Source organism: Engraulis encrasicolus, chromosome 13 (assembly GCF_034702125.1).
Source record: "Engraulis encrasicolus isolate BLACKSEA-1 chromosome 13, IST_EnEncr_1.0, whole genome shotgun sequence".
Classification (NCBI taxonomy): domain Eukaryota; kingdom Metazoa; phylum Chordata; class Actinopteri; order Clupeiformes; family Engraulidae; genus Engraulis; species Engraulis encrasicolus.
The window spans coordinates 54279010-54293516 of NC_085869.1; the positions used below are offsets into that span (position 1 = coordinate 54279010).

At 40.7% G+C, this 14507-nt stretch overlaps 1 long non-coding RNA gene across 3 annotated transcripts; it reads left to right on the top strand.

Annotated features, from left to right (window-relative positions):
• Positions 1 to 10207: 10207 nt before the first annotated feature.
• Positions 10208 to 14102, top strand: LOC134461876 (uncharacterized). 3 transcript variants are annotated; one of them, XR_010037442.1, is made up of 4 exons: positions 10208 to 10590; positions 11215 to 11478; positions 11614 to 11699; positions 13511 to 14102. It is a non-coding gene; the product is annotated as an uncharacterized LOC134461876 (long non-coding RNA). The 3 variants fall into 3 exon arrangements; XR_010037443.1 differs by lacking the exon at positions 10208 to 10590 and having other exon boundaries at positions 11062 to 11311; positions 11394 to 11478; XR_010037441.1 differs by lacking the exon at positions 10208 to 10590 and having other exon boundaries at positions 11062 to 11478.
• The last annotated feature ends 405 nt before the right edge of the window (positions 14103 to 14507 follow it).

Sequence of the window (14507 nt, forward strand, 5' to 3'; positions counted from 1 at the left end):
CTGATTTCTCCAATCCCTTGTACAATTCCCTTGTATCTATCCCTTAAATGTGACGCAGCAGACCGATAAATGTTTTATCTTAGCAATAATACTGGCTGTATTCTCTTTCTAGGCCACGGGAGGACCACTGTTTTTGGGATTACGCTGAGATAGTGTATCCTCTAGGCTTTCAGATAAAAGACAGAAGGGAAGTGATACGATAAAACCCATGCCTTCTCAGACAAATAATAAACCGTTTAAACACGTGTCTGCCTTCAATTAACACCAAAACTGAAAATTCAGGATGCTATATTACAAATAAATGTAGGTCTATATGCATGCATTTCAATACTGTAGTCATTACACCACCATGGGGTTTCCATTGTCATACAGTGTTTCCATTATCTTTACAGTGTGATAATGGAAACACTTTTTTTGTAAAATGACACAGCTCACAAGTCACAAACTCAAGTGTAAAAGCCATGCACGCTCAAGTTTTATACTTCTACAAAAAATTGGACAGTGATCGGTTTCCTCAAAGCTAGGCATCACAGCCTCCTACCTCCTCTTTCTGTGTGTCCACTACAACGCCGGCCTCTCGGTGGCTGATTCTCCTCTTAGTCAAGGATTTGGTCCAGCACAGATGAGAGAGAAAGAGAGAAAGTGTGTAAGAGAGACAGAGAGAGAGAGGAAGAGAGAAAGTCAAATAGCGGGCGGCCCCCCTGAGGGTCAAGCTGTGTAACACAGCGATTACGCCGCCATCATGCATGCAGCCTGCTGAAGATTAGCCCGCTGAGAGTCCTTTACTCTTCCTCTGTCCCCACCCCTTCCCTTCCCTTCCCTTCTCTTCTCTTCGCTTTGCTCCCCACCCTCTACCCTCTCGGCCTGTTTCTCCTCCCATACAAGCTGCACCCATGTCAACAATTTTTGGTGAGCGGAGGAGGAAGGCCGTGTCACGGCTCATCAGGTGAATACCAAAATGGTTTCTTCATGCCTCTCCCGTACACACGCTCACACACACGCATACACACACTGGTTTGCACACACTCAAGCACACACACACACACACACACACACACACACACACACACACACACACACACACACACACACACACACACACACACACACACACACACACACACACGTGTGCATGCACACACACACACACACAGACGCACAGACGCACACACACCCTCGGTCAAACACTTTTTTCCCCTTGCAACACACACACTTGCACTCCCGCTGGTTTATGACACACTGACTATCCCCTTTATTTTTTCTCCCAAGGATGACACATACCCCCACTCCCCCCCCACCCCTCCACCCCCAAATTTGGTTAGCTGTCACGTGGAGTTGACGACTCTCTTTGCGCTAATCCCAAGGCGCTCCCCGCACTGCTCCCTGGTCATTAGACGCCGGGACAAACACAACGGGAATTATGTGATTAGGCTAATTGCTGTAATTTCCACTGGGGTATTATGAGTCAGCTTTGTTTAATGGAACAACATTGTTCGATTGGTCTTGGGCAAAAAAAATATAACACACACACACACAATGATGATTATTATTATTCTTGACGTTATTGAATAAATGGGCAAAGAGCCTGTGCCTGTGATCTTTTAATTTTGTGTATCCACAAACTGTTTCGGCATATTAACATTTCATGGGATGCTTTCAATGGTTAGAGATCAGTTTTCATGTAAGATTGATCTTGTGCAGAGTTCTGATTGTTCTTCACAACATCTTTTATGAAATATTTGACAATAGTTGTGCAAAGGAAATCACATTACATATACATGTTGGAAATTACCAATGACTTGTACTGTACATCTGGTCAGAAATGTATGGTAGTCACTCAGACATAATAATTAGTATACTTTTAGTCACATGCACGTGAATGAATGAATGAATGAATGAATGAATGAATGAATGAATGAATGAATGAATGAATGAATGAATGAATGAATGAATGAATGAATGAATGAATGAATGACTACAGAAGGCTATCAGATGTTGGTGGGCTTCCACGCGATTGAAGTCACATGCATGTGAATGAATGAATGAATGAATGAATGAATGAATGAATGAATGAATGAATGAATCACTCTACAGAAGGCTATGTCAGCCTGTCAGATGTTGGTTTACTTTTTGGTGGGCTTCCACACGATTGACCTTGTACAAAAGTTCTGTCCAAGGCCACTGACAGTTTGAACTGGGCCTGGTACAAAGTCATCTGAAAGATCCCCGTGCTCAATACATGCAATGTCATGTGTGGAGCCAATTCTGGGCCCCCTCTCTCCCCGGGCCCGGGACAGCTGACACCCTTCTTCTGATTCTCACTTTTAATATTTTTCTGCCAATTTAGCAATACAAACAGTATTTTGTACTGGAGCTCATCTGAAAACATGTATTTAAGAATGCATGTTGGAAGAATTCAGAAATGAACAGTCATGTATTGCTGATGTATATGGATTTATCATGCACAGTAGACTGGGCTGTTCATTAGTATAGGCTAGAGTGAGAAGAAATGGATTTACAGTACGTACACAAATGACCACAAAGTAGATTGCATACAGTATGCAACCACAAACAGCTCGATGTTTGGAATGCTACTCGTCATTTGGGTTACTTTCAAGGTGTTGCTCCCACCACAGAACACAAAACAGCAACTTTACACAGAACTAGTAGAGCTCATTAGGCAAGGATGAGGCAGACACATTCCTGTAAAGAGAATTTGGTGTGTGTGTGTGTGTGTGTGTGTGTGTGTGTGTGTGTGTGTGTGTGTGTGTGTGTGTGTGTGTGTGTGTGTGTGTGTGTGTGTGTGTGTGTGTGTGTGTGTGTGTGTGTGTGTGTGTGTGTGTGTGCGTGTGTGTGTGTGAGAGCGTGTGTGAGTGTGTGCGTGCGTGCTTCCGTGTCTGTGCCTCTGTATAGTAGGCCTATATTGTATAGCGCATTTCATACACAGGTGCAAATCAATGTGTTTCACAAAATAAATAAATAAATAAATAAAATAAAATAAAACATACGCATATGTGTGTCCTTGTGTGCTTCTAATGCCGGTGGTGCTGTGTTGCCGGCCACCTCATGTCTTGTTGTTAATTACAATGGAGGGCATCTCTCCACTCTCTCCCCTTCAAGGGGGCTTTGAGAAGGTGGAGAGGTTAGGCAAGGGGACTTTGGTGCTGATCGCCAGATAGCTGGAGGGCCTGGTCAAGGATCACTGGGTGCCTTGACTCCCATCAAGCATCGAGATGTACAGGTTCACTCAGGTGAAAGACTTTTTGACATCAAGCAAGATTGAAACAAGACCTCATTTTGTTGGACCTCACTTTGTTATGTGGTCTCGTCATATCATGTGTGTGTGTGTGTGTGTATGTGTGTGTGTGTGTGTGTGTGTGTGTGTGTGTGTGTGTGTGTGTGTGTGTGTGTGTGTGTGTGTGTGCGCGTGTGTGTGTGTGTGTGTGTGTGTGTGTGTGTGTGTGTGTGAGCGTGTATGAGTGTGCCATGTTTGTTTCTATATGGTTAAGGAAAAACATCATATTTATAGGCTATATACAGGCTTGCACAGCTCTGCTTGCCTTCAAAATTTCACGCCCACACTCCCAACCATTTCTGAAAGAAAAACACAACCTTATTGCTCTTTTAATAAAGAACCTCAGTGAGACACTCAGAGAGAATTAAGCTCAATATCGCCTTTTGCTCTACTTTTTTCTCCCACTTCCCGCTGCCCTTGTTCGATACAGCCCATCGCTCAAGCAGCCTTTCACGGTCGTCTAGCCCAGATCGCCCACACACACACAGTACACACAAAAACTCACGCACGCATGCACATACACGCACACGCGCGCACACACACACACACACACACACACACACACACACACACACACACACACACACACACACACACACACACACACACACACACACACACACACACACACACACACACACACACACACAGGGAAGCCGATAGGGGGAGTCAAAAGGGGTGAGTTGTCTCTGGCCCAAGGAGTGTGTGTGTAGGGGAGGGGGGCAAAATTGTGTCTTCATTACATTGTATGTATTGGGTGGGGGGTCCTTCAGATAACTTTGTCTCGGGCCAGGCCCAAAGCTGTCAGTATCCCTGCGCGCACACACACACACACACACACACACACACACACACACACACACACACACACACACACACACACACTAACACACACACTAACACACACACACACACACACACACACACACACACACACACACACACACACACACACACACACACACACACACACACACACACACACACACACACACACACACACCACTCTGGCCATGTTTCCTGTGAGTCCAGTTCCGTCTGTTTGTGCGAGAGGCTCGGTGGTCAACACCATATGTGTTTGCGTTCCTCCGCCTCAGGCAAAGTCCAGAGTGCAGGGGGAGAATATCCTTCTGTCCACTTCTCTCTCTCTCTCTCTATCTATCTCTCTCTCTCTCTCTCTGACTCATTCTCTCTCTGTCTCTGACTCTGTCTCTCTCTCTCTCTCTCTCTCCTCTCTCTCTCTCTCTCTCTCTCTCTCTCTCTCGCTCTCTGGCCTTCCATCGGTGGACATTAGTTATAGTTAGAGGACTGTTTTGATGTAATCGCCGCCATCTGTTGGGCTCCAACTTGTCCTTTCTCTGTTACTCTTTCTGTTTTTCTCTTGACTCTGAGAAAAAGTTATTGCCTTTTTTTGTGGCTGTCAGGTGAGATAGAGCTCGTGGAGTTTTCCTCTCTCTCTCTCTCTCTCTCTCTCTCTCTCTCTCTCTCTCTCTCTCTATGTGCATGGTTGATCGTTTGTCTTCTGGGCCAGAGCTGTGCTGTGTTTATGCGGATGTTGAGCTTTTTGGTCATGTTTTTTTGGTGGGAAGGAACAGGAACAGTCTATCCCTCATGACTTACTTCTGAACATGAGCTCACCAGGGGTGTGTTTCTTGAAAGCAGTTGTTAGCTAGTTAGCAACTTGGATAGTTGCCAATGGGAAATAGCATTGCAAACAACAAAGTAGCTAATGAAGCTAGCAACTATGACTTTGAGAAATGCGCCCCAGCCATGTAGTTGATTGCTTGAGACCTTGTTTCCTCCTCCTGATGAAAATCAGCTTTTCAAACTTAACAGAATAAATGTAATGTTAAAATATGCATGACTTTCACGAATTAGCAGCGTAGGAAAAAACTTGACAAGATCCCAATCTCAAACATTGTTAGCACAATTTAATTTTGATTTTGGAATTAATTTCCTCTTTCTTCACACATGAACGGTTCACCAGCTTTGCTTTCTTTCTCTCCCATTTTACTGATACTGTTGAGTCATTATCACAATTTATTTTAATTTAGTGATTTTACAACATGAAGATGTAGAATGTTAAAGTCCAATGAGACTCATTTGCAATAGAAACTTTTAAAACAGGGTTAAAAGAAACACTTTAATGCAAAAGAAGGGGAATTTACGCAATGAACATAACACTCTCAATACCTTTCCAATTGCTATTCAGACGTGAGCACTACCTGTGAATTATGGAAACTTCATACCTGAAAATTATTTTGCCACTTTAGGGACTGTACGTTATTTACCGGGGGGGAGGGCTGGTGCGCTGGAAGTCCGGTCAAAAAAAAAAATCATGGCCCCCCCCTCCACCTCAATTTTTTTCCCCATGGCCCTCCCCCCACTTCAATTTTGTTTTCCCATGGCCCTCCCCCTACAGGAAAAAAAATTGTAAAATTGGTAGATGAACAACCATCATGAGAACAGTCAGAGTAGCCGACATCAAGGGCGGTTGTCTGCTGTTGTGCTATCGATATCAGTGGATACCTATGAGAAGCCGCTAGAATCTACCTCTGCGGCTGCATGGGATGCCTTTTAACTCCACTGTCACCAAGACAAATTGCCTTCACTATTTGTTTTACGTGTTAAGTAAAAATAATAATAATAATAATAATAATAATAATAATAATAATAATAATAATAATGATAATAAAAACTTCCATTTCAATACCAATGTCCGAGTTGTTACTACTGTAAACTACAAAGTGGAGAGAGTTTCCCCACCGCAGCGTCAATATTTCCCTGCTCGACAAGCAGCGCCTTTCACAAGGTAGGCCTACGTTTTACATGTTCAGCACAGTAGCGAAGCCAGGGACGCAGGAACTGGTTTTGACCAGGGGGTGCTGTGAAAAAAAATCTGTTTTTAGATGCAATTTCCTGCGTTCTAATCAATTTTAGGGTGAGGAATGGCGAATCACATCTGAATAACTTCCTCATGTTTTATGTAGCCTAAACAAGGATGGCTAGATTTAACTTATTGGTAACACTTTATAATAAGTACCCCTTTTTGAGCATTAGTTAACCCTTAGTTAAGCCTTATTTTAACATTAGTTAACCCTTAGTGAAGCACAAGTTAGTCATTATGTAAGTGTTATTTCTTATTTCTTAATCATTAACTACTACTGTTAGTAAATGGTTTGTGTGTACTGATGTAACTGTTCGCTAAGCAAAGTTAAGCCTTAGTTAAGCCTTATTTTTAACATTAGTTAACCCTTACTGAATCACGAGTTAGTCATTATGTAAGTATTATTTCTCATTTCTTAATCATTAACTTCTACCGTTAGTAAATGGTTTGTGTGTGCTGATGTAACTGTTCGCTAAGCAAAGTTAAGCCTTATTTTAACATTAGTCAACCCTTAGTGAATCACGAGTTAGTCATTATGCATTTCTTGGTAATGATTTGTTTATGGTGATTGAACTTTCTGATAAGCATTAGTAAACCATCATTAAAATGTCAGATAACCCACCTTTATTTATGAAAAAAACATTATCTCTTTGTTGCCTCCTACCACCTAACCATTACCAAGTACTATTAGGCATGTATGGCAACTGTTTGTAAACTCTTGCTTTAGCATTAGTGAAATCTTAATTAACCCTTTTGTAATGGTTAGTGTGTGATGACTGGTAACATGGCAAACAGTAAGTTGAGGCTCATGTGACTGCCCCTCATGGATGTTTCTGGACATTAACAAATGACTTGATAAGCATTGCTTATGCATTATCAAGGATTTATAACCCATTACTTAAGTATATCTGGGGAACTGATCTAAAGTGAAAACTTTCCCATGCTTTACAACACATTAACAAATGACTTGTTAAGCATTACTTATGCATTATCAAGGATTTACAACCCATTACTTAAGTATATCTGGGGAACTGATCTAAAGTGAAAGCCTGTTATGGCTTCACAACACATTAACAAATGATTTGATAAGCATTGCTTATGCATTATCAAGGATTTACAACCCATTACTTAAGTATATCTGGGGAACTGATCTAAAGTGAAAGCCTGTTATGGCTTCACAACACATTAACAAATTATTTGATAAGCATTGCTTATGCATTATCAAGGATTTATAACCCATTACTTAAGTATATCTGGGGAACTGATCTAAAGTGAAAACCTGTTAAGGCTTTACAACACATTAACAAATGACTTGATAAGCATTGCTTATGCATTATCAAGAATTTTCAACTCAATACCAACTCATATCTGCGAAACGTTTAAAGTGAAAACCTTTCCATGCTTTCCAAAACATCAACAAATGACTTGATAAGCGTTGCTTATGCATTATCAAGGATTTATAACCCATTACGTAAGTATATCTGGGGAACTGATCTAAAGTGAAAACCTGTTAAGGCTTCACAATACATTAACAAATGACTTGATAAGCATTGCTTGTGCATTATCAAGGATTTATAACCCATTACTTAAGTATATCCGGGGAACTGATCTAAAGTGAGAACCTGATAAGGCTTTACAACGCATTAACAAATGACTTGATAAGCATTGCTTATGCATTATCAAGGATTTAAACCCCATTACTTAAGTATATCTGGGGAACTGATCTAAAGTGAAAACCTGTTAAGGCTTTACAACGCATTAACAAATGACTTGATAAGCATTGCTTATGCATTATCAAGGACTTACAACTCATTACTAACGCATATCTGGGGAACTTTTAAAGTGAAAATCTTTCCATGCTTTCCAAAACATCAACAAATGACTTGTTGAGCATTGCATGGGAGGCAACATCTGAGAGATCTTACTATTCTCATCAAAACATTTACAAACCACTTACACAATAGGCTACATTTGAGATGTGAGATGATGTCCTTCATGGTAACGGTAACACAAGACAGACAACTTCAATATCTTTAACTATTTAATTTTTAAAAGATAACAGTTATCAGCTTAAACAGTAACACAATGAAGAAAGAGAGATGAGGACTAGCAAAATGAAGAGATTAGATGAGGGGAGAGCTTGTGGAGAAGAGAGGGAGGCAAGAGAAGAGATATAGTGCATTCATGTGGTCTTATCTAGTAGATATTATCTAGTTGTGAAGTGGTATTTACAAGTGCGTTGCGTTCATGTGCTATTTTGTTGTTGTTTACAACTTAAAGATGGTGGACCAGAGTGAGACTCTGGCCATTTTTTTTGTTAATAAAACGATAATAGACTGTTGTTCATCAGCTACAGCAAGCAAATGAATTAGGAAGTCAAAAGGTAAAAATGCTGAATATTTTCTGACAGTCATTTACCATGACTATCTGAACATACTGAATGCCGGTTTTTGAGTATTTCAACTTAGCGGTTGCCATGGTGAGAGTAGAGCCAGCTGTTGTGTACGTCATCAGCTCGTAAAGTCATTAATCAAAATTTTCTACAAGGGCCGGTGGCGTTCATGTGTGCTTCGGATGTCAGTGTTTGGTATTTACGTAATTACCACATGAACGCACAATTAGGAACTGTACTGCATTTAAAAGATATTTTCTACTGGGCAGCAGCAGTGAGCCCGTAGGCTACTTTTGAGCTCAGCCACTTTGCACTGTAGTTCAGGATCTCCCCAAAATAATTGTTATAATAAAAATATAGGTATTGAGGGTCTGTAATAGTGATCTAAAGTGAAAGCTGTAGAAACTGCATGATGACTTCTGTTCAGCTATGAAAATACTCCGGGTGTCGGCGGGCGTTATGGGAGAGAGGTGGCCGGACGTTCACGGCCTCTATGGGAGCTAAAGGGTTAAAGGAACTTTTCTGACGATGATGGTCCTTTTTTTAAGGGTAAACTGCCTTCATGATGCTACCTGTGAGGAAACTAGGGATGGCGAAAATTTAAAAAACTCTTAACCAGCTACTGAGACTCATTAACCGGTGGTTAACCGGTTAACCGGTAATCTTAAATTATACAACGTTTGCGTGCCTGATATGCACAGCACTGGGTTTTTTGGGGGTTTTTGTTTTCACATATGCCTTTTTTTTGCTATGCAGACAGGACCTGCCATGTCCAGCCACTGTTGTCAGATGGAAAATGCTGAATTATCGTAGTAAAACCTCAAAATTATCGTTTTTTGGGGGGGTTTTGGGAGAAAATGATCATTATAATTATTGTTATTATTACAGCCGGTTATCCGGTGGCAGAAAATTTTAACCGGTTAACGTTGATCCGGTCGACTATCGATCAAACGGTTGCCGGTGAACATCCCTAGAGGAAACAAATAAAAAAGCACAGTTTAAACATTAATGTTGTTATTTGTAGGCTACTGCCAAAAGGTAGATTAAGCTTACACTAAGCGCAAAACATTCCCCTCCATTTGAGCCATTGCAAGCACAGAGCAAAATAGCAGTTAGTTAGTTAGCATGCTAGTTAACAAAATTTGCTAAGCAATATTGTTCTCTACAACTAATAGAGTACTCAAACACCCACTTGCATAGAGACATACAACTGCTTAGGTGGACAAGTAATGTTAACCCTCAGAATTCACTCTGACACAATTTGTAAACAACAGCACCATAACTGAAAGTCCAACCCAAGTTTTTTTTGTTGAAAACTAGACATCTCAACCATAATTTTGATACCTCATATGTGTGGGTATCTGCTGTACAACTAACAGTGACATTGTTTTTTTTGTTTTTTTTTAAACGTTTTTAATATAGGCCTATATATATATATTATTTTATTTTACCTTGACCAGAATACTGTTGAAATGACACAACGTTGAAATCGCGGTAAAATACAGCTCAGTCATATTACTCTCCGTCAAAACAACCGAAAATGGCCAGCAGGAAACACAATAAATTTGTAACTCTTTTTCACTAGTTTTAGAAATCTCTGATCTCTTAATTACAGGGGTAATACCAAAGATTCTCTATTCTAATTAGCATCGTCTCTGATAATTCAAATATTCCAGGAAGTGGTTAATCGACCGGATGTTGTTTTGTGATCAGTGATGCGTTTCCAGGGGACGTTCTTTGAGGGGACACATTAAACTTTGAGGAAGTAGTGTGTTGTTCAGTGTTCACGGTTTATATTGCTGAAGGACAATTACAAGTCTAAACGGAGAAGAGTCGTCATTTCAAGATGTTTTCGCGGACGTATTGGCATGTGGATGTTGACAGTGTCGGAAGTATTAATCAAAGGTGACACGAGAAGTTGGAGCGAATGCGAGAAGAGCATGCGATGAGCTGCCTGCCTGCCTGCTGCTACCTACTGCCTACTCCTGCTGCTGCCGCTGCTGCTGTTGCATCCAAGTAAGTTTGGCTGCTAAAATGTTTTGATATTCACTGACCAGACATGCAATTGCCTGCATAGTCCTTTCTTATTTGAAAGATGAATCCCTGTCGCTTGCAAGATACACAATCTCATGCCCATCGTGCATAGCTAATTCATTGCATTGGGGAGAGATGGACGCCGGATGTAAACAAACGGAGAGGGGATGTCACGTTGAGTAGCTTTGCAGATGTAGGCAAAGAGATTGGCACATTACTAACGGTGTTGGACTACCATAAATGTAAGTTAGTTTCTTTTCTGAGGTCTTTGTAGTGAGTCATGTTGTTTTTTGTATGTTTAGATGAGGTAAGCTTAAGCCTACTGACTTCTGAAATGACTGCATGAATGATTTGTCCCAAGCTTTCTTACAGTAGGCTACTGACCTCAGAAATAATTCATGTATTTATTTGCACTCATGTAGTAATTTACTGTCATGAAAGCTAAATTGTGACTTGACTTTTCCCTCTCTCAGTTGTTGGCTCATGACAGATTTATTTGATAAGTGGAAGTGCCCGCTGATGCAGACCCAGTGTAGGCCTAAGTATACATGCTGGCATTGTTTTTGTGACATTTAATCTCATCTAAATCATCATGTTTTTGAACAGTGTTGGGTAGCCAGCCACCCATGCATGTTGACACAGCCAGCAGCGGGCACCCATGGCACATGGGGATGGACCAAGGAGTGGAGGATGACCCAATAGGGTGAGTTAGTGAGCTAATGTCATACACATGTAATTGTTTTAGGTGTATGGGAAATAATTAAATGTTTGTTTACATTGTACAGATGAACGTTCAGCCCACTCACTGTTGACACCAGTGACACAGTATTGACCAGATCTCCTGGAAGTGCCCCCTGACGCAGACCCAGTGTAAGTATGCATGCTGGCACTGTTTCGTTTATTTAGGCTATGTAGGGCTTGACACAGTATTTGCTTTTAGTGATATGTAATAAATATTTTGTCTGATATTAAATCTCATCTAAATCTCATCATGTTTTTGAACAGTGTTGGGTAGCCACCCATGCACGTTGACACAGCCAGCACCGAGCACCCAGGGGGATGGAACCAGGAATGGAGGATGGTCCAATAGGGTGAGTTGCTGAGCCAATGTCAGAAACATGTAGACTATACCCTACCCTCATATGTAAACCTTCGCTAGTCTGTTTCTCCCTCAATATTGGTGTCAGATTCGCACAAATGCAGTTCTGGGGTGCTACCTTGCTACTAAACAGGCACAGCAAGTATGATTTGAAATTCGTGTCGGTCAGTGTTAATTTTGAGAGGAATTTTTAATTTAGTTTTAGTCTCTTGACGAAAATGCAATTTTAGTTTTAGTCACAATTTGGTCATCTAAATCATTTTTGTCTTAGTCTAGTTTTAGCTGACTAAAATTCATACAATTTTAGTCGACGAAATCTAAAATAATTTTAGTCAACCAAAATATTACATTCATTTCCTCTTGTCTACACTTCTCTATAAAATTGTCAAACTAAAATACAATTTGGGGAAATCAATGATTAAAATTACATATTGTAATCATGAAATATTGTCAAAAACTGCCAGAGTGTCTTATAAGCCAGTGCGTCCAATGTGTAAAAAAAAATCATGGCCACGACACTCATAAAGCTCTGTCGATATTTTACGACTTCGGGGGAAAAACGGGACTGCACGTTATGAAAAAATACTTGTGGGTATACCAGTAATCAAGAGCGTCGCGGGGTAGCCTACAGGCACCTGTTGGAAGACGTCTCTCTCTCTCTCTCTCTCTCTCTCTCTCTCTCTCTCTCTCTCTCTCCCTCGTGCGCGTATTGCAAGCTGTTGCATATTATTTGCTTGATTCGAAGTTGTGATGGCATACGTGCTCTCGTTGACATGGTTGTGTCCATGGTTGTGTTATTGGAAAAACGCATATGAAAGCGTGGAAAGGCCGTTTACTTCCTATTTCAGTGTCCTTGACTGAAACAAGTCGCAAAACTCCACACTTCCGAATCCTTTGCGATCAGCACTAAAGTGATTCTTATCAGAAGGCTTGTACCAACGCATAGACCCTTAAATTACAAACATTAGCGAACATTGAAAAAAGATCAGACAACGACCGTCGGGTAGCAGGTTCATGAAAGCGACTGGGAGTGGAGAAAAAAAAGGCATCGTTAGAGAAAGATGTTTGCTACTTTAGGACAGACAGCACCACCACTATTTCATGACTGCATAAACTTCTTCGTCATGGATAAATGGGCAACAATATCTTTGTCCAGCCAGGATTGCACTGAAAAGTAGGCTACTGCTGTTAAAAAAAGGTCACGGGCGTGCAGCACCGACGCTGCCTGTCACTGTGCCTGCGTGTTTGTGTGTGTGAGGGAGGGGAGGGAGACGCGGAGCAGATGGGTTGCGACTTGCGAAAGATCAGGAAATTCTTTTTCAATGTTTCAGTGACATATTAACAAAAATGCTTCCTATTGGTTTTCGTCTCCGATGGTATTGTAGTCACATTTTTATTTTTTTGACGAAAATATAAATCAATATCGTTATATTTTTCGTACAAACACATGCTGTTTTTTTCGTTATCGTTTTATTGTCGTCAGGGGAAAAACAATCGTTAACGATAATTATGGCGAAAATATTTCGTCACGAAATTAACACTGGTGTCGGTCGGGTCCCAAAGTGTCTGATTTCACGTGAAATGACCCTATGGCATGTTTATACAGTAGGTTTAAATAAGACGAGATGTACTCCAATGTCATGCGCCTTTCTGTTCCAAACCCTTTGGAAGGGACTGTATATGGAAAAAGTCGATAACGGTCTGAGTTCCTGCTTCTTAGTGCATATTGCTTTCTACATGACTTGTGTCCAATAATATTGCCCATAATTGAAAACTGTGCTTTTTTTGTTTGTTTATTCACAGGTAGCATCATGAAGGCAGTTTACCCCTGAAACTTTTTACAAAGGACCATCATCGTCAGAGAAGTTCCTTTAACCCTTTATCTCCCATAGCGGCCGTGAACGCCCGGCCACCTCTCTCCCATAACGCCCGCCGACACCCGGAGTATTTTCATAGCTGAACAGAAGTCATCATGCAGTTTCTACAGCTTTCACTTTAGATCACTATTACAGACTCTCAATATATTTTTATTATAAAAACTATTTTGGGAAATCCTGAACTACAGTGCAAAGTGGCTGAGCTCAAAAGTACGGGCTCGCTGCTGCTGCCCAGTAGAAAATATCTTTTAAATGCAGTACAGTTCCTAATTGTGCGCTCATGTGGTAATTACGTAAATACCAAACACTGACATCCGAAGCACACATGAACGCCACCGGCCCTTGTAGAAAATTTTGATTAATGAATGCACTATATCTCTTCTCTTGCCTACCTCTCTTCTCCACAAGCTCTCCCCTCATCTAATCTCTTCATTTTGCTAGTCCTCATCTCTCTTTCTTCATTGTGTTACTGTTTAAGCTGATAACTGTTACTTTTAAAAATTAAATAGTTAAAGATATTGAAGTTGTCTGTCTTGTGTTACCGTTACCATGAAGCACATCATCTCACATCTCAAATGTATTGTGTAAGTGGTTTGTAAATATTTTTGATGAGAATAGTAAGATCTCTCAGATGTTGCCTCCCATGCATAAGCAATGCTCAACAAGTCATTTGTTGATGTTTTGGAAAGCATGGAAAGATTTTCACTTTAAAAGTTCCCCAGATATGCGTTAGTAATGAGTTGTAAGTCCTTGATAATGCATAAGCAATGCTTATCAAGTCATTTGTTAATGCGTTGTAAAGCCTTAACAGGTTTTCACTTTAGATCAGTTCCCCAGATATACTTAAGTAATGGGGTTTAAATCCTTGATAATGCATAAGCAATGCTTATCAAGTCATTTGTTAATGCGTTGTAAAGCCTTAA